This window comes from Castor canadensis, chromosome X (assembly GCF_047511655.1).
Source record: "Castor canadensis chromosome X, mCasCan1.hap1v2, whole genome shotgun sequence".
NCBI classification, from domain to species: Eukaryota; Metazoa; Chordata; class Mammalia; order Rodentia; family Castoridae; genus Castor; species Castor canadensis.
This window is the reverse complement of record NC_133405.1, coordinates 139008131-139035196: the sequence shown is the minus strand read 5'-3', so window position 1 is coordinate 139035196 and position 27066 is coordinate 139008131. Positions and strand designations below refer to the sequence as shown.

At 42.2% G+C, this 27066-nt stretch overlaps 1 protein-coding gene across 10 annotated transcripts in view; it reads right to left on the bottom strand.

Moving 5' to 3' along the window:
* Positions 1-18393, bottom strand: part of Nlgn4x (neuroligin 4 X-linked) — a 269151-nt gene extending 250758 nt beyond the window's left edge. For 4 of the 10 annotated variants that reach the window (XM_074063051.1, XM_074063059.1, XM_074063060.1 and 1 more), the window contains exon 1: positions 18050-18393. The gene's annotated coding sequence lies outside the window, so the exon portion shown is untranslated. Of the gene's footprint in view, positions 1-16269; positions 16412-16461; positions 16953-17119; positions 17452-18049 lie in introns of those variants that run through there. The other 6 variants (XM_074063053.1, XM_074063056.1, XM_074063058.1 and 3 more) reach the window with 5 other exon arrangements.
* Between the last annotated feature and the right edge of the window lie 8673 nt (positions 18394-27066).

The following is a 27066-nucleotide window of genomic DNA, read 5'->3' as shown; positions in this document are numbered from 1 at the left end:
TAATTGGGAGCAGAGCACAGAGATAACGGTCAGCATCCCACGAAGAGCAGAACAGACATCTAGGACAAAGGACTTTCCTACCTCGAGGTCATTAGGGCAAGGTTAATAAACTTCGTTTTGTAAGAGAGATACATTTCTGCAAAACATCTGAACAAATCAAGTTCAGGTTTAATATTATGCTGACTTGTTTGCAAGTCCTTTGATGCCTTCTTTCATAAGAATTGATCTTCAGTTAATGACAGTTCCCTACCCTAGCATGTTTTGAAGGCTGGACTTACCAAGCACATACACACAGCCTCACATCGGCACACGCAGACACTTCTTGAACGGGGTGTGCCTACAATAGCGTAAGAATAATGGCCAACTAGTTATGTTCGTGTAGATTAGTTTGCTCTTCTTTAATCTTTAGCTTTCTGAGTATCGCATGCACTGTGGACTTCAAAAGAATTGCCATAAGTTTTACTAGTGTCAAGTTGGCAAATGGAGGGAAAGGGCTTCTTTTGCACAAATAAAACGAAATATACATTCTATAATAAGAATCTGCATGAAAAGATAGAGAAGGGACTGTAAAATTTTACAGTTATTTTAAAGAGAAGTCAATCAATTGCAGCACACAGATCATGTGTGAGGCAGCAAACTTAAATAGAAAACTCATGACGGTTAAAACTTGCTGATCAATAGTGAGAAATTATCGTTGGTGACTTTAGATATGGTAAGGACACCGTGTGCAGGTAAACAATGGCTCTTGTACTTTAGAGTGACATATTGACAGATCTTTAGATGAATTACATGTCATTCTAGTCAAATGGTGAAAAGGGGTGAGGTTAAATATAAAAACAGGCTCTGCACTCATAACTGTTGAAGCTGAACGACTGACACGTGGGATCATTATTCTATTTGATTTTTTTAATGAAATGTGAAATAGTAAAATACTTCAAAAAATTTCAAGCCTATACCAAAGTTTTTGAAAAGGATACAAAAGGAAAAACTCCATAACACTGGAAAATAAGACAGACATTGAACAAAAATTCATGAATCACGTAAATGTCAAAAACAGAGGAATGGGCAAGTAAGTCAAGCCATGAGCTTCTGAGAGACTTCATGAGTCACGGGAACAATGCTTACGAAGATTTGTGCTAACCCTAAAATGGCTCATGCTATAATACTATGGGAAATGCAAGGTTCAAAATAGTTTAAATGAGATATAGATGTACACTAGGTACATAGAAACATGCTATGATATTAAAGAGATGGATTTAGATAGAGACACAGGAATGGATGGCTCAGGTATTCATACAAAACGGCAGAATGCGGTATGGTCATAGATGATGTAATTCTGGTATAGTTATAGATGGTAAGAGAATCACAGAGAGAATATGGACATAGATGTCATATACATGAAGACACATATAAAGATATTGATAGATAAGTGTCTTCTATGTTTAAAATATTCAGACAATCCCTGGAAGAAAGACATGTTTTTGACTGTTCAAATGCTGCCTTATAGAATGATTGTTGTCTAGATTTTTCCAAAAGTTCCATATCTCTTGTAATTCTCCTCATTACTGCTCCATAAGAACAACAACAAAAAAGCACACTGCCTTTCAAAAGCTTCTTCCAAAAATGACAGCTTCCTTCTATAACTTCGTCATAAAATGGATCCAGTTACCAGAATTCCAAAATGAATGCTTCTTCAAAAATACTGAAGTGATACCACCTACGTGCACATGGAAATTTAATACTAAAATCAACCCTAAGGTTAAGAGGATAAATATTGATCCTGGTGAAAAGACCAGTTGGCTCCCACTGGAAGTCTTCTGGCCAATAATAGGTTCCTTCAACTTCATTCCTATGTACGCACAGATATTAAGGTGAATCATGGGAATGGGTGACCCCCACTGCATTCTCAAGCTCTGGATGACTATTTGCTCTTTGCAAGGGAAGCGAGGGATGAACACAAGTAAGCATGGTCCAACAAAGACACTGGAGCTGGCCACATACTGTGTCTGAGCTTTCCCAATGGAAGGTAACATTTTTGTAACAAACTATAGAAATGATCCCTGAACGTATAGTCTTAAAGGTAGCATATTTGTAAGTGGAAAACAAGACCCCTTGGCCAGAGGGGTTGGGATTCCCCCACTTTTTTTAAGCACTAAGTCTTCTCATATACCAGCTATCCAAACAAAAAAGATTTCCAAGTGACCAAATTACGGCACCAAATAGCACAAAGAAGGAAGATAAGTGGCAGTAATATGGTCATACAGTTAAAGCTCGTAAGTGTACCTTTGAACACCATGTGTCCATACCAATACAGACATGGATAAATGAAATATAAACAATTAGACAAATAAATGGAGAAAAGACAAGTGTTTATTGACAGAATTCATGTCAAGATCCCACCACCCAGGAACTAATTCTCCCTTCTCTCCTCCACCCTATTCAGATTGCACTTGCTTCCCAAGAACACACAACGGAAGTGTATGGGCACTGAGTGTGTGGGAGAGCGTGAGTGGAAAGCGAGCAAATACGGTACTTGGGCCACGTGATCAGGTGAACATCAACAGTGAGTGCCATGGAACCTTGACTTTATGTGATGAGACAACTCTATGGGTTTCCTCCCCAAACCAGAGAGTCTACTCTAAAACATGAGGCTGACCACAGTTGGGGAACATGCTACATAATCCTCTAAAATACTCAAGTCAGCCACAGGACTGTCAAAAAATAGAGGACAAGGAAACATGACATCTAAATGCAATGTGGTGCCCTGGAACACCCACAGCACATTAGGTAAGGAGAGGCTGGATTTGTTCAGTGAGGGCTGCATGCATGTATGGAAAAAAATCACATCGAGCCCTATGCACGGATAATTAAGGCACAATTAATGTGCTACTAAAAAACATGTTAAATATGAATAAATTCAGAGATCTGTTTAGTAGTAACGTGCTGATGTTGGTTACTTAGTTGAGACAGAGGGAACATGACAAGGGAAGATGTAAAGTGAGTGTGGGGCAAACAGAAAAAACACTGTACTATCTCCACAGCTTTTCTGTAAACCGAAAACTCTTAAGTTGACTTTTAAAAATCGGAGACAGCATAGCAAAAACATCCTAAATGATAAAAATGAGTTTGTGTTTTATAAAATTAGCCTGTGTGATCATCCCAGGGAGATGAATCTGCTAGCTCCCATCCCTGAAACTTTGCATCAAATCAAAGCATCAACTGCTTGCTTTAATTCTGTGGAATCAAAGTCTCCATGTGAAAAAGCACCAATAACAAAGTTAAAATTCTAAAATAGCACTCATCGAGATAAGAAAAAGCTCATTTCAAGCCTATTTACATTAAAAGAAAAAAAGTCAATGTCAGACACAGCTTTATCCACCATGGCACCTTAACCTTCCTCTATGGGGAGTGGCAAAAAGCAAAAGCCAGTGACAAGACAGTTGAAGCTGTCTGACAAACTGTAATTAATCCTCAGGTAAAGCGAAAATATCTCAGTAATACCTGAGACAGAAAAAAAATTCCAGGTTGCACAGGTCTCAGTGCAGTGAACCCATTACCCAAAAACAGAAGGGCCTGGAGGGCGGGGTTTGTGGCTTGAGATCACCTTCTGCTCTGGTTAAGTTAGCAGTTCCTTCTCCTGACCGTTTCCCCTTGGAACAGCTCTCAGATGCAGTTTACTATTCACAAAAATGCAGATTCTTCCTATTGGACAGACAGTTCATCCGCAAATCCCTTCATTTACCAAAACACTTCTAGAACAAAGACTCAGAAATGACCTTTCCAAACTACCTTCTGTCCCTCTAGAAGGGTGAAAATCCTCAATATGCAAGTTCACCAGCACAAAGGGATCCTGGCTCTTTTTGCCTCTAAGAACATCTGCTAGCCCTTTCACCTACTGATAACAGATGACTCTCTCATCCTCAGATTGGAAATAGGACACAGGAGTGGAAGCCGCGAGGTTTTGCAAAGAGGAAATACGTGAAGCTCCCACGTTAGACAAAGCCCAGTCCTGTGCAGAGAGAAAAGCAAGGGACCCTCAGGAAGGTTTTATTCCTTCTTGAAAGTGTCTGAGGCATAGCAAAATTGATTAAGCAAATACAATTAATTAACATTTTAAAAGGTGAAGATGCTGGTTCCTTGCTTAGAAACGGAAAGGAAGAATCAAGGAGGAGGGAAAAAAAGGTCTGAACTAGGCAAATTGCTTTCTTAGTGATTCATAGAACAAAACGTGGTTCCAGTAACAAGCTGGAGATTTCTCTTCTGCTGTGCTCCTTCTGTTGAAATGACTTCTCTGTTTTAGTCTCTGCTGCACAATAGAAAGAAAAAGAACCCAGTTTTTGAAAATGAAAGGAAAGGCTATTGAGGGGTGAAGAGGGTGGAAGTGTGTGCCATATACACAAGGAGAGAGCAAAATGAAACGCAGCCAGCTTGGAAAAGGGGGTGGGAGGGAGAGGAGGAATGGATAAATAATAGAGGGGGTGCGCCTAGTCAAGCAGGTATGGAGTTATCACAAGAACCCCCATCTTATCATTAACGGGTGATCACTCAAAAATAAAGTTAAATGATTAAAATGAAATAATGAGCTCCTTTTATTTGCTTGCTTTTACTTTAATATTGTAAATTCTCAAGAATTGGCAAAAAAAATCATGTTAAAGACTGAAATTTCAGGTAATTCATCTCCATTTCATAAGTAGTGTTTTAAATTAGGATACATCACTGGCTCTGTCTGGGATTCAGTTTCCTTATGTGCAAATAAGGACAGAAACGATTACTGAGGTTCATTTAGGAAGGCCTGTTTGTGATTTAAGTTATTCTCTAATTTTATCATGAGCACACCAACAGACTATACCTTACATTGCTCAAGGGCAATGTATTCATTTGAGTGCAGTTTTACAGGTTCATGTAGGCTTTGGAAGCTATCAGCGCAGGAGAAGGAAGATCTTACTTTCCTACTGAGCTGCTTTGGTAAGCATGCCAGGACCAGGAGCATCACAAGGGACCACAGCTTGCTGCGAGGGTCCTTAGAACAGAGGTCATTGAATAAACTGCCTCCACTAAGAGGTCCCCACTGACTGCCAAGCTCAAGGGAAACCAGACAGAGCAATCAATGGCCATTGTAGGAGGGAATATACAGCTGTCTTCTCACCTACGTGGTGTTGTGGGCCCCTGGGTTCAGGTCGCACTCCCCAGGAAGACGCCAGGGCCTCTGTGGATGCTAGGGACATACAGCCTCTAGCTTAAACACCATTTCTTTGATGGTGTGAGGGATTTAAATGAAGTTTAGCAATGTCTTTCCTTCCGTTAAAGGAAGAGATAAGGCAAATGCATACCCTGGAATGATTTTGCAACAGAACTGGAACTGCAAAAATTTTAATTGAGCACAAATAATAATTTGAATTTTTCACAGATACTGTGATGGTATATGCATGAGACAGAGAACTTGTCTTTCCTAATCTACAGGAGGCACTTCTCAATTATCTATGTACACACAATATATATGCATGTAGTTTGCATATGTATGTATACATATACGAATGCATAATTTACATATGTATACATACAAGAATATCTACTTTACACATATATAGTAAGATGCATATTGGACATCTTTTTTTGGGTTTTGGGGGTTTTTTTGGTATGGTACTTGGGTTTGAACTCACAGCCTCATGCTTGCTAGGCAGGTGCTCAACCACTTGAGTCACTTCACCAGCCACATGCTAGACATTCTTCAAATGAAAAATTTCTTATTAATTGGATATTAATAGGTTAAATAGCCAAACACAGCTGGGGGAGGATTTTTGTTTGAGACCGAGTCTCACTATGAAGACCAGACTGGTCTCGAACTTGGGATCCTCCCTAGTGCTGGAACACCATGCCCACCATGCCCATCTTAAGTTTTTTTTTAAATTGACACATAACATTGGTACATATATATGGGAGTCAGTGTACTATTTTGATACAAGGACAAAATGTGTAATGCCAGGATCAGGGTAATGGGTACATCTGTTACCCCAACATGTACAATTGTCTGTGCTGGAAACATTCAAAACCTACTTTACTAGCTATTACTAAATATTCAATTAATTGTGATCAACAAGTTACCCTACAATGGAGCAGAGCGTTCGGTAAGAGCTATCCCCACTACCCAAGTCCACCCCCGTGCTTACTAACTATCCAACCATCCCTCCCTCCCTGCCTCCAGCCATGCTTACTAACTATCCAACCATCCCTCCCTCCCTGCCTCCAGCCATCCTGTTGACAACTCTCCACTTGTATGAGAGAAAATGCTTCGCTTCCATGTGTAAGAACATGGGGTATTTGTCATTCTATTTAGTTCCCTTAACCCCAAGCACATTTTATTGTGAAATGAACGTCACCCACCTAGTTTTGGAATTGTCTGTGAATTTTCATAAATTTGATGTCATATTCTGGTTAATAAGCAAAGGGAACCTAGCCATCAAAATCCTATCACAAACATTCACAGTTTACCCATGAAACTGTCAATGCAAAAGGGTCATCACAACCATGGCCACACAAATTTTAGATGGAGCAACGTGTGAACTATTATCTCATTCCCACATCCTACCATGGACGTGGATTGTCAGACTTTAATGAGACGATGTATTTCCCACAGTAATGCTTTTCCACTAGGATTCATTTGTTTCATGCTGCAATCAGTTCCGGCTTTTTCCATGTTGGGTTTTACATCCCAGGGTCTCTGTGTTATGCTTCCTGTCTCTGCATATTTAACTCTTATTTTACTCCCAGGTAACTGTTCTATTTTTTTCCCATTTCAAGTAACTATTCCATTTTCTCTGGGGTTTGTTTTGCTGTTTAACCCAGAAGGAAGAATCTTTCCCGTCCCACCTACTGGGTTATAGGTAGCTGTTACCTCAAGGACCTCTGTGACAATAAGCAAATGCCTATTCAAATATAAGCTGCTATTTTCCTGTTATTCCCCGGTCTTTCAATGGCTCTCATAGTCTATCAGTTGCAAATAAGCCTCTCTAATGTGATCTAAACTATTCCATTTCTTGCCACAGACTAAGCTTGGCATCTGAGTTCACTTGCTGTGTGTACATGTATGCTTAGGCCTCCAATGCAACAAGCAGAGCAAGCCCGGCACCTAAAGGAACTGAAGGTTTGGACAATGAACCATGGAAAAGCATTCGTTAGATCGAACGGCCTCCTTTTTCACTAAGGATTGCAATGAACTCCGTGATCCCTCACCAGACACCTTCCTCTGGTCAGTAATCAATATTGCTAGCCTGTTCTACTGCAGAAGGTAATGTTTAACTATAATACCACCATCTGAAATGACAGAATGAGTGTAATTCCTGACACTTGAGCCAGTGTGGGAAGTGTTACCTGTAAGTATTTAAGAAGAGTTATGCATATGGAAGCAAGCTGTCATTTGCTTTAACACACACAAGCACAGTGGAGATAACTTCTGATCGAATTTGTCTTAAAGGTAGTAAGATCGTTTCAGTGTTTATTGGTTCTTCCTTTTTATTTCATTTTACTTTAAATTTAATTAAGTTAATTTGCTTATTTATTTGCTGCTACTAAGAAATGAAAATGGGATTGACATGGCAGCTGCAGTGCTAGAGCACAACGCCACCCTGAGTCCAGTCCCAGTAGCACACGCCAAAGACAAAGGTGAAAATGGCACTGACACTCGGTGAGTACAGAAAAGAAACAACTAATTTAGGTTCTTCGCAAGGTCACTTATGGGTCCCCAACGAATGTAAAATAAATGAGGGAAACTGAAGTACAGAAACAATAAGTTCGTTTCTCCAAATCATCTTGGTAATTCAAATACTTTCAGTAAGTTCATAACCTGTTTCAACTCTGTGTCACTGGAATAGAGAAGTTTCTGAGCACTGCTGCACTGTTAATTTGGATGAGACTGTGACACAGGAGGTCAAATGACCTGCTCTGTCTGCTGAGTTGGTTAGTGCAAGGCACCAAATGTCCTTAATGTGTCTGCTTTCAGTGTAAATTCAAGGCAGCAGTATGACATAGGAAGCGTTGAAAAATATGTGACCACGGACACTATTTACAAAAGAATCCTTGCTCTGAGAGCATTCCCCATCAATTGCTATCATGTTTTCACTTTTATATATACATATATAATTTTTTGGCAGTTCAGGTCTTCCCACTTGCTAGGCAGCCGCTCTACCACTTCAGCCCTGCCCTCAGCCCTCCTCACTTTGCATATTTTTGAGATGGGGTCTCGCTTTTTGCCCAGATGGCCTGGATCACAATTACCCAATTTTCCACTTCCCGTGGCTGAGAAGACAGGCACATGCCATCATAGCCTGCTTTTTTCCTTGCAGAAATCAAGGGTTCTCACAACTTTTGTTTCTCTCTTTGCCCAGCCTGGCCTGGAACCGCGATCCTTCCAATGTCAGCCTCCTGAGTAGCCTGGATTACAGGTGTGAGCCACCGGCGCCCAGCTTCACATATTTAAAGAATCACGTCCCATATTTAAATAATCTTGCCTCACCCTTATTACAGTTGTCTCACCATTCTAAAAGACTTAAATTATAGAAAAGTAGATTATATGAGGCAGGATGGAGTCTGAAACAATTAGAAGTGTTTTCAGAATCTGTTAGACACAAATACATCAGAATCCAAGGCATCATCCATGCCTCACCAATGCTGAAATATCTGTCATTTATTGATATTTAAAAAAACCAAAGGAAATGGCCATTAGACAATGAAGCAAGTTCTACTGTTGCTCTCCTGTTTGAAAAATCTCATAAGGGATCAATTCTCTGCTGAATCAAAGCAATTTCTTTATGCATGTATGTATTCGTAGGGTTCATTAAAATGAAAATCATGGCTAAAAATAAGGCTTGAACACTTTGTAAAGTGTAACCAGCTGTGGTAATATGGCGTGCCATTTGACCTGTTCTCGTATTGTACTGTCTTCATTGATTCCTGGGACAATTTATTCACCCAAACAGAAGGAAGAAAGAGGGGAGGTAGGAGGAAGGTGGGAGAGAAGGAAGGAGGAAAGGGAGGGAGGGAGAGATGGAAGGAAAGAAGAAAAGAAAAGGGGGGAAGGAGGGGAAAAAGGAGGGAGTGCAGGGAGGAGAGATGAAATTAAAAAAAAAAAAAGGTATATCCCAAATTTGCAAGAGGCTGTATATACATGGAGTAAATACCTTGACGAATTACCTATGAACATTTACACCCAGGTAGGGTCTCTGAATGCACACAGATACACACAATTCACTTCTCTATTAGCAGCATTGCATTTCCTGCCAGCCAGGGCAAATAGTTCTCCAAAATACCCAACACAAAACAGGGCTGGAGGAGTGGCTGAAGTCGTGGAGCACCTGAGTAGCAAGCATGAGGCCCTGAGTTCAAACCCCAGTACCACCAAAAAAATACATAAATAAATAAAAATTAACAAGTGATGAACTAAAGAACATTTGTGAAGAACAAGCTCCAGTTGGAATAAGATACTGTTTTCCATAAAATGCTAAATATATCTTAGTTACCAAACTCCCTTCTTGTCCATGAAAGGAAGCTATATTCCTGAACCTACCGTGTTGAGTTTTCATCTTGAGCAAAACAACACAAGTGGCTTAGCCAGCATGCTTTCTCCCGCAGAATTGCAAGCAGAAGCCTGGATGCAGCAACACCACCACCACCTGGAACTGCACAGAGCAGGCATCGCTGATTGTGCAGCTGTTCTTTCCTGCTGAGGTCTGCATAACCCGGCATGCTTTCTTACCTTTCTATGACTTTTTTATGCTAAGAGCAGAAGCACGCATCCATTGAGGGGGGTGGGACACTGACCTGAAGCGAACAGCCACCGACAGAGGTTTCCTGGCTGGTTCAGAAAAGCACGCCAAGAATCAACTGCTTCAGTGAGTACCAAGATTGGCACCGTGGTGCCACTAAACAGCTAGCTCTTCAACTTCACTGGAATGTAGTCTGTGTGGACTATTAAATGTAGCCACTGTGGACCAGCCTGGAAATCCACTCCACTTTCTTTCTGCAAAATGCATGGCAATTCCTCCCTCTCTTGGTATACATGTGCATGTACACTCATAGACACACACACACACACACACACACACACACACACACACACATATATGCACGTATCCATATAGACACACATTATTATATAGTTACATGAATTTTAACATTTTATATTCATATAGAATTATGTATGTTTATATATTAAATATTTAAGTACAGTTTATTTTTGCATAAAGCATTCTGAATACATTAAATGCATATATGTATTTTATAGAAATTTTATACAATTACACTTATAAAAAGAGTTAAATTTATGCAAACTATTATTATGTAAAGACTTTGCACTGAATTTTGAAATCCAGCTAGTAAAAGTAATACAGGCTAACCAGGCATGGTGGCACATATCTGTAATCTCAGCACCCGGGAGGTGGAGGCAGGTAGATCATGAGTTTGAGTCCAGGTTGGGGCACATGGTGAGACCCTGTCTCAGGGGAAAAAAAAAAATCTGTTCAATCTCTACCACCACCAAAATAAGTAAATAAATAAATACATACTACACACTTTCCTCAGCAAGTTTATAAATTGTATATAACTACAATTAAATAAATAAAGTAATACAGAAATATGGAGCAGTTTAAACAAAGATGGTTTTCTTCATCAAGTACATGAATTGCATAAAAACAAAAGTATATAAAGATACATACCTGGGATTATATGTAGAACAGTATGTAGAAAATTAACACAGATTGAAATTTAAATATATCATATATATTGTATATTTTTAATACGATCTTTCACTAGTGTATATGATAAAAGCTCTGTGTACTTAATTTGCAAATAAAACTATTTAATGCAAGAAAATATCTTTTAGTTGTAGCTGTGGCTACTCTGCCCCGAGGCCTGACACTTCAGGGACCTAAGTCTGCAGGCAGTCCAGTGGCTTGAAATGGTAAAGAACGCACGCACAGTGACGAAGAGGCGGCCTAGGGCAGGAAGTCGGCTGGCACTCATTCGCCTTTGCTGCTGTCACCTGGGACAGTCAATGGTCCTGGTGGGTGCAATGGGAATAAACAGTCCTAGGTAGTCTGTGGGGCCATTATCATAAAGAGAGTATTGCAATCTTTCAGCTTACGTGACTTCAAACCTCTTGGTGTTTATGGAAAGTGAACACAGGGCTGCTCCACAGGCTTCAGTGGGAACAGCTTTTCAGCAGAGCTCTTTGAGCAGGACAGAAATAAAGGTGTGACTCCTACAAAGGCAGACAAAAGGACTGTGACTTCAGGCTTTTTCAAAGACAGCCCAGTTTGGTCCTTGTAAAACGTATCAATTCTCCATCACAGCAAGCAGCATGGCCCAACGCTGATGTTCAGAGAGGACAGTATCTTATCACGTAGATTCTGTAGACTGTGTCATGGAGACCCAGGTAATCACAACTGTTTACAAAACATTACTCACGCCAGAAAGAATACCCTGAGGAAATGCAGAAAAAATGTGTACCTGTCCCTAAACACATACACTCTGTTTAAGTCTCATTGCTAATAAGCATCGTTATCTCTCACTGATGAATATACACATGCCAATTATAGGAAGCTTAAGTAATGAACTTTTTCATATCGTGTTTAGTGAATGGTGGGGATAAGAAAAGTGGGTAGTGGAACCACACCATTCATCTGCTACACACACACACACACACACACACACACAGTTTTATATACGGGGTGTTGCAGTGACTGACAAAAACAAAACAGAGCCCCTCGTAGCATTTCCACATGTGCACATATATATGTACACGAACCTGCAGACACACTGCAATTCTTACCACGTGGCTGTAGGCTATGTGTATGTCTCACTTACAAAAGCAGTTAACGATGACATATTTGATTTATTTAAAAACAAGTGTTTATTTTCATGGGTATTCCCATCTCACCTATTCACAGAGTTATACCCATTGTAAGGATCAAAAATCTGTTTTTTACACATTCCACCTGTTAGTTCTGAGACCACAGGCGTATCTCAGCGGCCTATCCTGCCTGACTGTGAAGTAATGTGATACACGTCATCAAAAAGTTCACGACAGCAAACATTGGTGAGGTCAAAGTATTAAACGTGGAAAGTGACACTTTTGGCCAAAGCCATAGCAGCCATAATGAGCAACACACAGGAGACTTCTGCACTGCAGAAAACAGAACAGTGAAATGGGATCAGGTTTTTTATCAGTGCGAATCATACTTTCCCTAATCTTGGTCCTTTCTGTAAAGGGTCCAAAAATTCATCAAAGAACACAATTTACAACAATCCCAGTTTCTTTATGTTTTAACATGAATGACCAGCTAACTTGCAAATTTAAAAATAGTCACATTTTGCAAAATACTCTTGTCCTCCTCAAAACACAAAACAAATAGCAAACAAGGACAGGAAAGGAGCCTGGATGAGAGGTTTGGGTTGGGAACAAGTGAGATGCATGCAGAAGTCATTAATAAAACTGTATGTCCAGGGCGATTGCGTTAAGAACACCACGTCACCATCCAATCAGAGCCAATCAGAGCCAGCCTCTTAAAACCAAAGTGATCACCAATATTAGCATATTGAACTAAAAAAGTCTGATTGTAAACTAAAAATAGTACTGTTACTGTGGTGAGTCACTATTTATTTATATAACATACATTTTAAATAAAACAACCCAAGCAAATTGTGGGTCATGGTTCCATATACTCAAAGAGCTGTGCAAGTACATGTCATTTCCTTGGAGCTACCCAGAAATAAAGATTTGTCTCCTGTAATGTGACTCCTCGCCCAGTGAGACCCTAAAGGTTCATGCTATCACATCTGCTTCCTAAATTAAGCCCCAATTTCACCTTTCCTCTCCAGAAATGGTATTTTGTATGCATCTGATACGTTGTGTTCATAAAAGAAACCAACATCATAATACACAGTTCTCTGTCAGGTATCATGTCTGGGAGGAAGAAGCGTGGATTGGGCCAGGGATAAGGTTTAATGTAGAAGTGACTGGATGGTTTCCACACACACACCTGGGACACGTGAACGCAACACTAAATGCTTGAAACTGGAAATCACAGCTGTGAGAAGAATTGACTGTTCTCTATCAATTTTCCATTCACGTTCTGATATCACAAGTCATTTGTCTATTTACTCATTTATTTACATATGTGCAGTACAACCTCCTGCAGGTAGACAGCCTTTTAATGTATTATATTATATTAATTATATATATTCATATATAGCAAAATGTCAGACCTCTAGGCAATATCACTTCTTGTTTTGTTCCAAGAAATTCAAGAATATTCTCTACTGCCATCAAACGTAGGTTGCTTGGAGAAAAAGGGCAGGGTGGAAATTACTCACAGACTGGCTGGCAGCACACTCAGAGCACGTAGTCTCCACCGGGAGGGCTTGCATTTAGACGCCCACTCCTCAAAGTGACTGTGAAGGAGCTGACTTTCCTATCACCATCATCGTCGTCATTGGTATCTAAACCTGTCACTGACAAGTTGCAGAAATCAGGTGTGGCTCTGTCTGTAGAAGGCAGCCTCTAGGGACACTTCACAGACACAGTGAGGGAGGCGCTGAGATGCACCCTTTTCCTCACCTACCTCCGTAGCATCCAGGAAGAAAGGAGGGGCGAGTGACTTAAACTCATTTGAACACATTTTTCTCATCTGTGGATTGGGAGAGATTGTTAAAATGCAGACAGTACTGCTGAAGGATTACATTATGTTACACACTTTGAGAAGTCTGTTCTTTACACTTGACTTTCACATACTAAAATGAGCTCTCCTCACGTGTGGCATGTGTGTTTTAACCAGATAAGCACGTCTTCTAAGTGAGGGCATTAAAGGACTTAAACCAGTTTTGTATGTTGATTGCATCGGAAAAGAATAAATTCAGCCAACAAGTCGCATTATTGACTACACTCAGTTGTACAAAAAAGGCTTAAAATATGGAGTACCAATTAAAATGGAAGGATGTTAAACTGAGGTTATTCACCAGTGCACTTGAAGGTTTACTTTTGTGAGAAGCTTTTCCTTGCAGTCAAGGGATAAAAGCAGAAAATCGTACAGAGTTCTTACAGAGCCCCTCTGGGTTCTGAAAGTGATGCAATGTGCCAATTCGGACAGCACTGGAGTCCTTGTGCTCAGACCATTAATAAGCTCTCCGAAATTACTACAAAGAAAAAAATGAAAAAGGTCAAGTTCCAAAACCAAAAACCCTTATACTTTGCAATAGTCTACCTTCCAGGTCAAAAAGTGCAAACTTGCAAATACATTCAGATCTATTCACTTGTACATGTAATTGCATCGTGATACCTGCGTTACCTGCCTCATGCAGCAATCAGTCACTGACCAAATGTCCTTTTTGTATTCTTAGTCTTGAGTAAAAATTATGTGGACTACTGGTTTTAAGGTCAACTGTATATTGGCACAATTCTGTTTAAAAACACACAAAGGAAGGCAACAATTTTTCTGCTCAAGAAGAATATATCAAAGTACATTTAAAATAGCACCCAAGCATATTCATTATTATGAAAATGCAATTATCTTTAAATCCCTGCCTGAAATCATTCCGGCTTCAAAAAAAAAAAAATCAAACCTGTCATTTTAATCCAGTGATTTAAAACTGATGAAGTAATTTTCCACTTGCTACAATTGGCCTGATTATATTCTTACCTATCAAAGCAGATATTCTTTTAAATTTACATATATATGCATATACATGTAGGAATATATGTATACTTCAAATTCATTCTACATTTTCTTCGGTAACAATACACCGAATTTCTCATCTGAGTAAATATATTATTTGTAGAGGCCTCTGTGAAATTACGAAGTCCTTAATTCCAGGAAAAATTTAAATTTCATAGTTTTTATTCTGTAAATAAGGGATCATACAACCATGTACCATCGCCCCCCCCCCCAAATCTTCTACCTCATCTGCACAGGAATGCCTATGGCAAAGCTTTAGAGGATTACTGTTAACACCTTCCTCACAACCATCTAAAAGCATGAAAAATAAGTCTGCACTCCCCAAATCTACCCCACAAAAATGCTGATTTCTTCTCTATGGGGCCGTTCCTCCTGGCTCTGGCACTGTCCAGGAAATTGCAATGCAAAGCAAGGGACCCTCGGAAGAGCCGATCCCATCCCGCCTCGCTCAGCACCAAAGCAGGTCTTCACGCCCTGGCTCTCATTTCTAGCTAAGAAGGAATCGCCCGAGCCGACTTAGGCATGTCCTTCTCTGCTGCCCCGCACACGAACTGGTCACCCTGCTTTGTCAGGATAACTAGGTCTCTCTAAACTTTTGCTTTTTCTATTTGCGTCCCCGGAAATCATGCTAACGGTTGCTTCTGAGATGGGAGCCTGCGTGCACCAAACCCCAATGTCAGAAAAGCGTCCGGGGCAAATGGCTAATGTTTAAGCCCTGCCACCCAAGGATCGCTTCAGGAAGCATCTGAGCACATAAAAGCGTTAGCCCCCAACTGCTCAAATAGAAACATAAAATAAAATGAAAGAAAATGCCCGATCAAAGAATGCATACCACCACCTTGCGGATTCTGCTAGCAAGAGCAGCACCTGCTTAGTTCAGGACCCCCCCCACGACACACACACACACACACACACACACACCCCACCAGCAAATCCCCAACCCTCACCCCAAATGTCCTAAGTTGGGTTCAAATGACAGACTGGGCTCGGCTCTCCGGGTGCAGCCCAGACTCGTGCGAGCTCGCGGCTTAATTCATTGCGAGCTCCGGGCGCAGGCGCCGCTGCAGCCTCGGCGCACCGCGGGGCCCGCGCCGGCCGCCCCTCCCGGCACCCGCAACGCGGCCTCCCGCACCCGCGGCCACCAGCCCGGGCTCGGCGGCACCGAGGCTCCGAAAACGCGTTTCCAAGAGGCCCTCGCCTGCCGGCGCCTCAGAGAAAGCAGCGGGGAAAGGCCCGCGGCCGATAAATACGTTAATGAATCACAACAGGGGCTTTGGGGGCGCAGGGGCAGGCAGAGGACGTCCTCGCTGCGCCTCTCGCCCTCCACGCGGGCCCCCCGGCCCCAGGGTGGTCCCGATCGGGCCTCGGGGCTGGGGCTTCGCAAGGACCCCGGCTTCCGCCTCCGCAGCTCCCGCAAGCAAGGCCGCGGTGTCTGCTGCATCCTGCGCCCGGGCCCAGGGCTCCGCCGGGCCGCGGACCCCGGGCCGCGGGCGCAGAGGCCGGGCAGAGCTGGCACCCGGGACCCCGATGACGAACCCAAGCCTACCGGTGTCTCGGAGGGCGAAAGAGCCGCACGGCGCCGGGCGAGGAGAGCCGGGCGCGGGCGGCCGGGGACCAGCGCCTCTGGGGGAGGCGCCCCGCGTGCAGAAGAGCGGCGGGGGGCGCAGGCGGAGACCTGGGCCTCTCCACCCACAGCGTCCCCCCGCCCCCGCATCGTCTGCCGCCCACAGTCACATACCTCCTCGCTCGCCTCGCAGGTCAGGCCGCCAGGGAGGGCGCAGGCTCGGGCTCCTCGGCCTCGGAAGGGGCAGCGTTCAAGTTCGCTCGCTCTCCCGGTGGTCTCTCCGCCCCCGCCCACCCCTCACCGGGTCGCCTGCCTCCGGCTCCGCGCTAGGCGGGTCTGAGCCATCGCTTGTGCCCGCTCGAGTGGGAGGGGGCTGAGTTGTGCGGGAATTGAGGGCTCAGGGATGATTGGGGACGAAATCTGGCCAGGAAAAAGCATGGGGCGGGAGGTGGGGGCGTAGAACTGCAGGTAAAGCGCGGGACAGCGCGTTAGGGTGGTGGTCGTTGTGCAGCCCACTCCTCAGAACCCCGCCCCCACTGGCACTTGGGGGGCTGCTGCGTCTCGCGCCCAGCCGTGTCTGTCCCGGGAAGGAGCGTCCTCTACAGACACCGACTGACACTTCAGTTCCCCTGAGACCCGGGCCAGGGCGCCTGGCGCCTGTACCCTCAGCCACCAACTTTTCTCTTCCTCTGGGAAAGCTCAGGGACGGTGCCCAGAGCGGCAGCTGCATGCTCCTCCAAAAGGTCCAGGACAGATGCACAGACTCCCTAAGCAAAACCACCAGCCCCCCCAGCACCCCGGGGTGCGTCCCCCCACACCCCAACTCACACACCTGGGAAAAGGGGTGCAGGGAGCCCCCCTCCCCGAGCTTTGCAGAAACCGCGCTAATCCAACTCATCTCTTCCTTAGCCCAGGGTCTCCAGAGTGCTGGGTCGGCTTGCTCGCAAACCCAAGCCAGGTCCTAATCCATCACGTGCGTTATTTCGAGCATCGCACAAACCGTCATCTTGTCCGAGGCCAGCAGATGAAGGGGGGCGGGGGGAGCGGGAATCGCTTAATGCAAACCCAGCCAAGCCTGTTTGCCTGGTTTCTCTCCTGTTAACCCCCCACAAAAGCACCGCAGGAGGTGGTGGCTGACAGATTTCTGAAAGAAGGAGGGGGCAATAAGAAAGCTAAAGAAAAGCTCTGATTGCTCCCAGTTACCAGAACTCTGTCTTCATCACTACTCAGGGTTGGTACAGAACTGGCACTCTGCTTCCTCTGTGGACTGCAGATATATATTTTTCCCCTCTCTCCACCACTTCTGTTTATTTGTATGTTGGACAGCGCTACTTTGTAAACACATCCCACACAGCCCCAGAGCAGTTCAAATACCTGATTGCAGCAAAATGCTTCCAAAGTCAGTGGTCCCATTTTTTTTCAAGTCACAAAATAATCAAATGTTTCTGTGGAGATGTGCGTGTGGTGTGAACATGACAAGACTTACATACATTTCCCCACACACCACCCCCCCGCACCTAAGACATAGAGGGACAGGAGAAAGTCCTGTCCAAATTTTCAAAATCAAAGAAAAATAAATGTCAGATTAAGGGAAGCTGAAATGTCTGCAGTCAGGCTTTCTAGCCTTTGCAGGGGAGCAACTACAAGTCAAAATGTTTAAATAGCTTTAAAAAAGAAGAGGAAGAAGAAGAAGGAGGAGGAGGAGGAGGAGGAGGAGAAGAAAAAGAATGCTAGCCTGCCGGCATCTTGAAACTACACCTACCTTAGCCGTGGAAAAGCTGCATCCACTCTAAGAGTTCTCTTTACACATCCCGATTTTTCTAAGGAGCCCAAAGGGAGGCTGTGATTCAGGAGGATGGATGTAGTGCAGCCACCAACTACATTGCTCATCCAAAGGAATGTAAGGACCAAGGACACCACCTTTTGGAGGAAATTCGTTGTTTCTGTTGTCAATGGTCTGTGGCAAGGAAGAAAAAGTGGCAGAATTGGAGCAGGAAGGACAGAGCTAGCGCTGAATAGAGCTCTGTGCTGAGAGACAGAGAAGGGAGAGAGAACGGTCTGCAAGAAAAAGCGAGATTGAGGAGAGAGGTCCTGCTGTCTCAGGCTCTCCCTCTGCTATTGGATGAAACTGAATGAAATTTACAAAGCCAGCAGCCAATAGATCTCTGCAGTCAGCCCCATCACTACAGAAACCACATCCCCAGCTACACCTAAGGCAAAGAGCAGCTAATCCCAGTGCAAACCAGCTGTGACAGAGAGCTTCCTGGTGCCAGAGTGGCAGAACAGGTGGGTATGGCACACTGGGCCACCATGCTAGAACCACCCCGCAAACCTTCCTTTGGGCTGTTTAGAAATCTTCAAATACCCTGCCACCAAACAAGCTGCAGTATTTGCAAACATCATTAACAGTTTAAGGTCACTCTCTCCAGCAGTCCTATGGTCAGACTGTCATCCCTGTTCTCAGACCTAGGTTGCTCTGATTATTTCATGAAGACTCATTTCCAAAACAATTTTTTAAAAGCAGCAAAATTGTACTTAGACACCTGCAAAGGACTGATACCTGGGTGGTGGTTAACAGATGGAGAGATACTTTTTGTTTAGTTCATTTCTTAGACAGGGTTTTTGAAGGAACTGTTGGAAATGTGTCTGAGATTGGCTAGTTTTACATACCTCCTATTCACTTTCAGAGCCCAGGAGTTTATCCTCCCCAGTCAGTTTCAAGTTGAGGAATACAAACCCACATTTAAAGTTGGGTTAGGGGAAGTTGGCTATAAATGAGCAATGTCTAAAATTTCTACTTGGTAAATCAGACATACAAGATAGTGCTGTAGCTATGTTCACAGATTTTTCAACTCAATTGCTTGGGTTCAAGATGCCTATAATGTTACGTGTGTATTTAAACATTTCTGTCCCTATTGTCTCATCCCCAAAATTCAGAAGATGAAAGGAATTGCCTTGAGAGAAGCCCTAAATCAATGTTAGCTTTTATTACATACTTTCCATGGCTCATTCATTCATTTATGGGAGGAAAAACACCAACCTTCCCTATTACGGGTCTCCTCCCGGTAAAGTTAAACAGCAAGCCGGCTGTTATTTGATGTGATGGTGGGATTGGGGAATCCTTGCAGGTTCTTGAGAGAAGGACTCTTGGGCAGTATGACCAAAACTGGGGAAGGGAATCAACCTGACCTAGTAGTGGACTTGCTTCATATCAAGTCTCCACTCTCACTTTGCCTTGTTGGAAAGTTAGTGGAATTCTGTGACTCTTAGGAAATTGACCTGTGAAACACATATTAAAAATAGCTGTCTTGTAAGTTTTAGGGATGATTAAGTGAAATAATATTCATGTGTTATAGGTGGCTTTTAAATGTCCCCCAAAGTTCAACGTGTTGAATGCTTAGTTCCCAAGCTTGCGCTGTGGGGAGGTGGTGGAACCTTTAAAAAGTGAGGCCTAAAGGAGGAAGTTAGGTCATTGGAGTCATGCCTTTAAAAGGGATTTGGGCACCCTGGACTCCTCCTCAGTGTCTTTTCACCTCCTGGCCATGAGTTAAGCAGTTTTGCTTTGTGACATATTCCTATACCTATGAACTGCCTTGCCACAGGCTCTACACTTTGGGACCAACTGACCAGGGATTAAACCCCCAAAACTGTGAGTCATAATAAACTTTTTCTCTTTCAGTGATGATTATCTCAGGCATTGTTATGAAAAGGTGACAAACATGATATGAACAACTTGTTCACCAAAAAGATATTTGTATATCTCCAATAACAGAAGGAACAAATATGTGTGTGTGTGTTTATTATTGGATAGACTTTTAAAAAACACATATATTTCCTGACTGGGTGTGGTAGCACATGCCTGAAATCTCAGCTATGCCAGAGGCACAGATGGGAGGATAGAGGTTTAAGGCTTGCCTGGGCAAAAGTTAGCAAGACCCTGTCTCAAAAACAAGCCAGGTATGGGGGCATGTTTCTACAATCCCTGGTAGTCAAGAGGCAGAGATAGGAAGACTGTGTTCCTGGTAACCACAAGGCCCTGAGTTCAAACCTCAGTACTACCAACAAAAAGAAAAAAACCCACATCATAATAATATTGTTAGTAGTTACAACTTTCTCCCAAAATCAATGACATACATAGGTACCAACATACAGATTCAGATGTTGATATCTAAATTCTAAATAAAAGTTTAGTGGTAGAAAATCATTACTTTGTCAAGAATGTATTGCTTTCTTTATAAATTTATCCTCCCTAGACACCTGTAATCCTAGTTAGTGAGGAGGCAGAGAGCAGGAGGATCGTAGTTCAAAGCCAGCACTAGGCAAATAGTTCGTGAGACCCCATCAAAAGAAAATTCATCACAAAAATGGACTGGTGAGGTAGTTCAAGTGGAAAGAGTGCCTGTCTGGCAAGTATGAGGTCCTGAGTTCAAACCCCAGTGCCACCAAAAAATTATTATTTACTTTTTTGATTGTCAGTTCATTCCTAAGCACTAAAATTTGTTTTTGAGAAAGCACAGTGTCTGATGGATAAAGCAGTCAATATCACAAGAAAACAATACAGTTGGAAGTTGTGCTGGAGCCCTGTGATATGTGAGTTCACTGGGACCCATAAAGGCGGGAATGATTAAGGAAGCGTTTTCAGAAGGTGAGTTCTCTCAGCAGAAGTGGAATGGTAAAAAGGTATTGATCAGGTAAGGACGTCTGGATAAGGCAGAGCAACAATAAGGCCTATGGGGGCATTTGGAAATAAGGAGGGTTTCCTGTGGTGATGGGAGGGCTGGCAGGGCAGGAACTCAAAAGGAGAGTGAAAAAGCGTTTAGGGGTTTTCAATTATGGGGAATTTTCAATGCCATGCTGCAAAGGTGGAATTTACCCAGCAGGCAGTGGGGTGCTAATGGCATACTTTAGGTAGGTGGTAGAGGAGGAAAAGTCATTTATATTTTAGGACATTCACTCTAATGATGATATGGAGAATAAGTTGGAGGGAACCAAGGCTGAAAGCAAAGAATGTATTTCTGAGATTGTTGCAAGGACGGATGCTCTACAGAAATAAATTCCTAAATGAAAGAGGAAGGGAGACAGAAGAGGAGAAGGGAGGAGGAAGGAGGGACGGTAAGGAAGAAGAAGGGAAGAAAAGGAAAGGGAAGGGAGGGGAAGAGAAATTGGAACAGAGAAAAGGGATCATTTCAGCTAGGAAAATAAAGTGCCTTTGGGGAAGAAGAGTATGGGTTCATGCGTGTTTTGCTTGCTTTGTGCATTGTGCTGGATAGCAGATGTCTTCCTGAAACGTGTGACCTGGGAGGGTAGTGTGGAGGGAGGGAAGCAAGTACGTTTTCTTTCTGCCTGAATGACCTTATTGAGACTTAAAAAAAAAAAATACAGCATTGAAAAAACTCTTCTTAGGCAAGACAGAATCATAATTTTAAGAAAAAAATTAATGCATAATTTCATGAGTTTATGATTTTTCTTATCTAGAATCCCACACATGACACTAGGGTTGGAAAAGGGGGACCCAAACACAGTGATTCTTAATAGTTGAGGGAGTAGATTGTAACCCTGTCAAAGATGTCCAGTTTTTGACGCAAGATTTATGGAAGAGGTAAGGGTGTCATTCTTCTTCTTATTATTTTTTTTTGCAGTACTGGAGTTTGAACTCAGGGCCTGATACTGGCTAAGCAGGCACGCTACCACTTGAACCACTCCACCAGTCCTTTCTTGTGTTGGGTATTTTTGACATGGGATTTCAAAAACTATTTGCCTGAGCTGGCTTTGAACCATGATCCTCCTGATCTCTGCCTCCTGAGTAGCTAGGATGACAAGCATGACCCACTGGCGCCTGGCTCTTCATGTTTCTGTTTGAAATCTAGTTATGGATCATGGAGAGGTTGGGAGGACAGTCATAAGAAGATTTAAGACAACACGTTTTAGAGGATGGTCATTGGTAAGTAACCTGGGGTTGATCAATAGGACTGGAGGAGATGTGACAAGTAATGGAAGCTACACCACTCGCTCTCGCTGCTTCCATCTTGCTTTATCCATCACCCAGTCTGGTATTATGTTAATTTACCTACGGAGTTGATATGTTCAGCCCAGACACAATATGGTTGCTATATGTAAATTCACAATGTGCCCCAAGGGCCCATGTATTAAAGGACTAGTCCCCACCCTGGCACTATTGACACTTGGTGGAACCTTTAACAATCAGGGTCTGGTGGCAGGTCTTTAGGCCATTGGCAATGTACTTTCAGAGGAGATTGTAGGAATCTAGCTTCTTTTGTTTCCTAGCCATCACTGGTTGACTCTAGTCTTCCACCATGTGCTTATGCCAAGATGCTTTGCTTTGCCAAAAGCAATGGGGCCAAGTGATCACAGATTGAAACATCCAAGCGTTTGAGCCAAAATCAACTGTTCCTCTTTCTAAATGATTATCCTAGATGTTACAGGAACAGAAAACTGACCAACACATTAGTGAAGCCAGATACACTGTTGGAAAATTCTAATTCATATGGACTTTACTAATGCAAGGTAAAAATAAAAAGTAAGTAAAATTAGAATAACACTGCTTAGTACAATAGTAATATATATATATGTGATTTTATTAATTACTAGATGTTACTAGAGTCATAAATATTTATAATATAGAAAGTGATTAAAATCCAACAAAGGGATAAATGAGGCTCTTCAGTTATTAAAATCCAACCTAACACATGACGTATGCATCATACAAGAGCTTCCTGATGAGATGACAAGAAAATTCTTTTAGATGAAACAAGGTTTGCAAGAAGAATTGGAGAGTTGAGGTGGACATAAATAGACCTGAAGTAGACAGAGACTTTGAAAGTTCAAGGTATATAAAGAACACTCAAGTAGCTAGCTTGTTAAAAACCTCCACCACCATTACCAAAAACACACTCTTTGTTCCTGTAACTCAACACCAGTATTCACATTTAGTATATCTTAAGCTAGTTCTGGAAACTTGCATTTTTAGGGCAACTTTGCAAAGTGACTTTAGCATACATAGCCCTCAAATTACAGCCTGAAAGTACTAATTATGGTAAGCTGATGGTACAGTCATCAAAAGCATAGAAGATAATAATGAGATACAGGTTGGACTGAACTATGGAGGGGGATGCATATCCAGTGATTAAATCCCATCTTGGCTTTAGGCAGGGTAGTAGCAGAGATTAAACCTAGGAAAGGTTACTCTGAGTCCGTTTAAACAATGGCTTGCAGCAGGGACATTCTTGAATAGGAAAAGACAGATATAGTGAGGGTTTGCAACATCTATAAATGAGGACAGTCATAGTGAAAATGAAAGGGGGGAAATGAGGGAGAATGAAGAAGGGGGTAAACCAAATTAAGATACATTGTGAGAACAAATGTAAATGTAACAATAAATCTTCCCTGTACAACTAATATATGCTAATAAAAATGTAAAAAAAAAAGAAGAAAGAAAGAAATTTTATAAGAAGTTCTTTTCACTATGAGCAACATAGTTATTTTCAGGATTGAAACCATGAGAGTGGATTAAAAATGGTATGCAGCCATACAACAGGAAGAGACTAGAAGTTTGTTTTGGTGTTGCAAAAAGGGAAGGCAAAGGTGAATTTGTAATATGTACAACAAAAAGAACTGGTATGGATGGACAAATGGAGTCTGCCTTGAGATGCTGACAGGTCCTAGAAATGCAACTGCACACAGACCTTGGACCTTTAGAAGAATGAGATTTGGCCTCATTAGGACCTTATAGTAGAATCTATATATCTGAGATCAAAGCTCTTAAAATACTGATGTACAAAACATGATGTGTTAGCTTAAAAGGAGTGAGCAACAGTCTTTGGAACAAGCAACATTGAGCAGGGGCTGCTTGACAATGAGAAATAGTGTCATTCTTCCATCAGCAGACCTATCATAAAGAAAACTGTGCTATGGGTTTTCAAAGAGGGAATTTCAACTCAAGAAAGAGCAGAATGGCAGAGGATACAAGATGGTGACTAGAGGGCAGAAGCAGACAGCATGACTCCATAAATCAAAAATTTTGCTGAGATGCTGGAGCCACACTTGGCAGAAAAAACCACCAACAATCAAAACTCCAACATCCTGAACCCCCAACCCATACAAAAATTCTCCACTCTGTGTTACACTGAGAAAACAGGAGGGCTCCCGCATTGCCAGACTCTCCAAACCTGCTTGGGAGATGCAGACCAACAGGTGAGCAAATAAGTGGCACATGGTATTCCCACAGCTACTCTTGAGAAAAATCAGCATAGCCCTCTGGACAGACTAACCCCCACCCTGCAAAACAAAACAAAACAAAACCTGAATAATAAACAAGAAACTGAAAAGGAACATGTAGCAGAAGGGGCAGGGTGCTCTGAGTGCCCCAGAGAAGGAGAGAAGAGCAAGGAGCTGATCTCCACATGAACTTACAGTAAACAAAGGCTGGAAAGGCAGAAGGGAGGATGGGGGTGGATGATAAGCCCCTGCCTGAAATAGGACAGGTAGCAGTCCACAAAGCTCATCTCCTGAGCCAGTGAGCAACATCCAAAGTCAAATGACATTGCAAAGTTGAAAAATAGTCAGCAAACTAGCATAAAACACTGACAGCAGAGAGCTGGCTGACGGATCTCTAACCTTGCCCCAGAAAAAGGGAGCGAGGCAAAGAAACAAGCCTCCAATAAACTAACACAGCAAAAACACAACTCCAAAGAAAGACGGCTAGTGGATCACAGAGCTGATCTCCGGAACCTGAGGACAACATACAGACTTAAACTGCCACACCTCACTGAGGGAGGAGCTGACCAAGCAGCTGCCACTGAAAGATGGAACTAAAACTGGCAAGACTCTCCAACCACCTGATGAGACTAAGGCAGAGCCTCTGCTTAAATACCAATACCAGGACTGGATGCTGAAGGAGTAACACCAGAACTACTAAGACTGACATTCTATTGTTCCTGAAGCTGGAATTTTTTTTTTTATGTGTTTGCTTGTTTTGTTCCCTGATTATTTGTCCACCACCTCTCCCTGTTGATTTCTTTGGTTCTTTATCTCTCTCTTTTTTTTTCTTTCTTTCTGTGTTTTGTTAGTTTTATTATTGAAAGTTAGCTAATACTAAATTACACACAGACCAGGGACAGAAACAGCACCAAGTGGAGCGATGGGAAGACAAAAAAGGGATGGAAACCATTCTCCCACCAAAATAAATTAATACAGGATTCAGAGGGAAATGAAGAAAACAGATACCCAGTTCCAGACTCCAACAAAACAAAGATAAACTATGCCAAAGAACCCAACGAAGCCCACAAGGACACCTTAAAAGAAGAAATCCTGCAAGTACTCACTGAGAATTTCATGGAGATGATACTAGACATGGTCCACAAAAACGTACAGGAGACACTCAAACACTCCAAGACAACAAAAATAAAGAATAGAAGAAGACACAAAAACAAATAAATGATCTCATAGGAGCCCTAAATAAATACAAAGGTGAAACAGAGAACACCATAGTGACATAAGTGAATTAAGGACCAAAATTGACAATATTAAAGAGGAAGTGACCCATGATATGAAAACATCAGAAAAAAGAATGAAATAGAAATACAAAACACAATGGAAGGCCACTCCAACAGACTAGAACAAGCAGAAGACAGAATCTCAGAACTTGAAGATGAAATGGATATTAAAAGAAAAACTGAAGAACTGTTAGTCAACAACTCAAGACCTGTGAAAGAAATATGCAAGAACTCACTGACTCCATCAAAAGACCAAACCTGAGAATCATGTGCACTGAAAAAAAAGAAGAGGTACAAGCAAAAGGAATTCATAATATATTCAACAAAATAATAACAGAAAATTTCCCAAATATAGAGAAAGTTAAGCTCATTCAGGTACATGAAGCCTCCAGGACACCAAACAGACTTGACCAAAATAGAACTACCCCATGACACATTATCATTACAACAACAAGCACAGAGAATAAAGAAAGAATATTGAAGACTGTAAGAGAGAAAAAATAAATAACATGCAAAGATAAACCCATCAAAATCACAGCAGATTTCTCAAAGGAAACCTTACACTCAAGAAAAGCATTGAGTGAGGTGTTCTGGGCACTGAATGAAAATAACTTCAACCCTAGGATACCCTACTCAGCAAAACTATCATTCAAAATAGATGGAACAATAAAAGTCTTCCATGATAAGAAGAAACTAAAACAATATATGACCACAAAGCCACCACAACAAAAGATTCTTTAAGGAATTCTGCACACAGAAAATGAAAGCAAACAAAACAACAAAAGGACAGGCAATACCAAACCACAGAAGAAAAGGCAAGAAAGTAGAGAGTAACATTCAGCTACACACAATCAAACCCTTAAATAACAAAAACAACTAAATGACAGGAATCACCACACGCCTATCAATGCTAACACTGAATGTTAACAGACTTAACTCCCCCATCAAAAGACACCATGTGGCAAACTGGATTAAAAAGGAAGATCCAACAATCTGTTGCTTACAAGAGACCCACCTCATCGATAGAAACAAGCCCTGGCTGAGGGTAAAAGGCTGGAAAAAGATTTACCAAGCCAATGGCCCCTGAAAACAGACAGGAGTTGCAATACTTACTTTGGAAAAAGTAGACTTCAAACTTACATTGATCAAACGAGATAAAGAAGGACACTCTATACTAATAAAAGGGGAAATAAACCAAAAACTAATGACAATTATCAACCTATATGCACCCAATGTCAATGCAGCCAATTTCATCAAACATACTCTG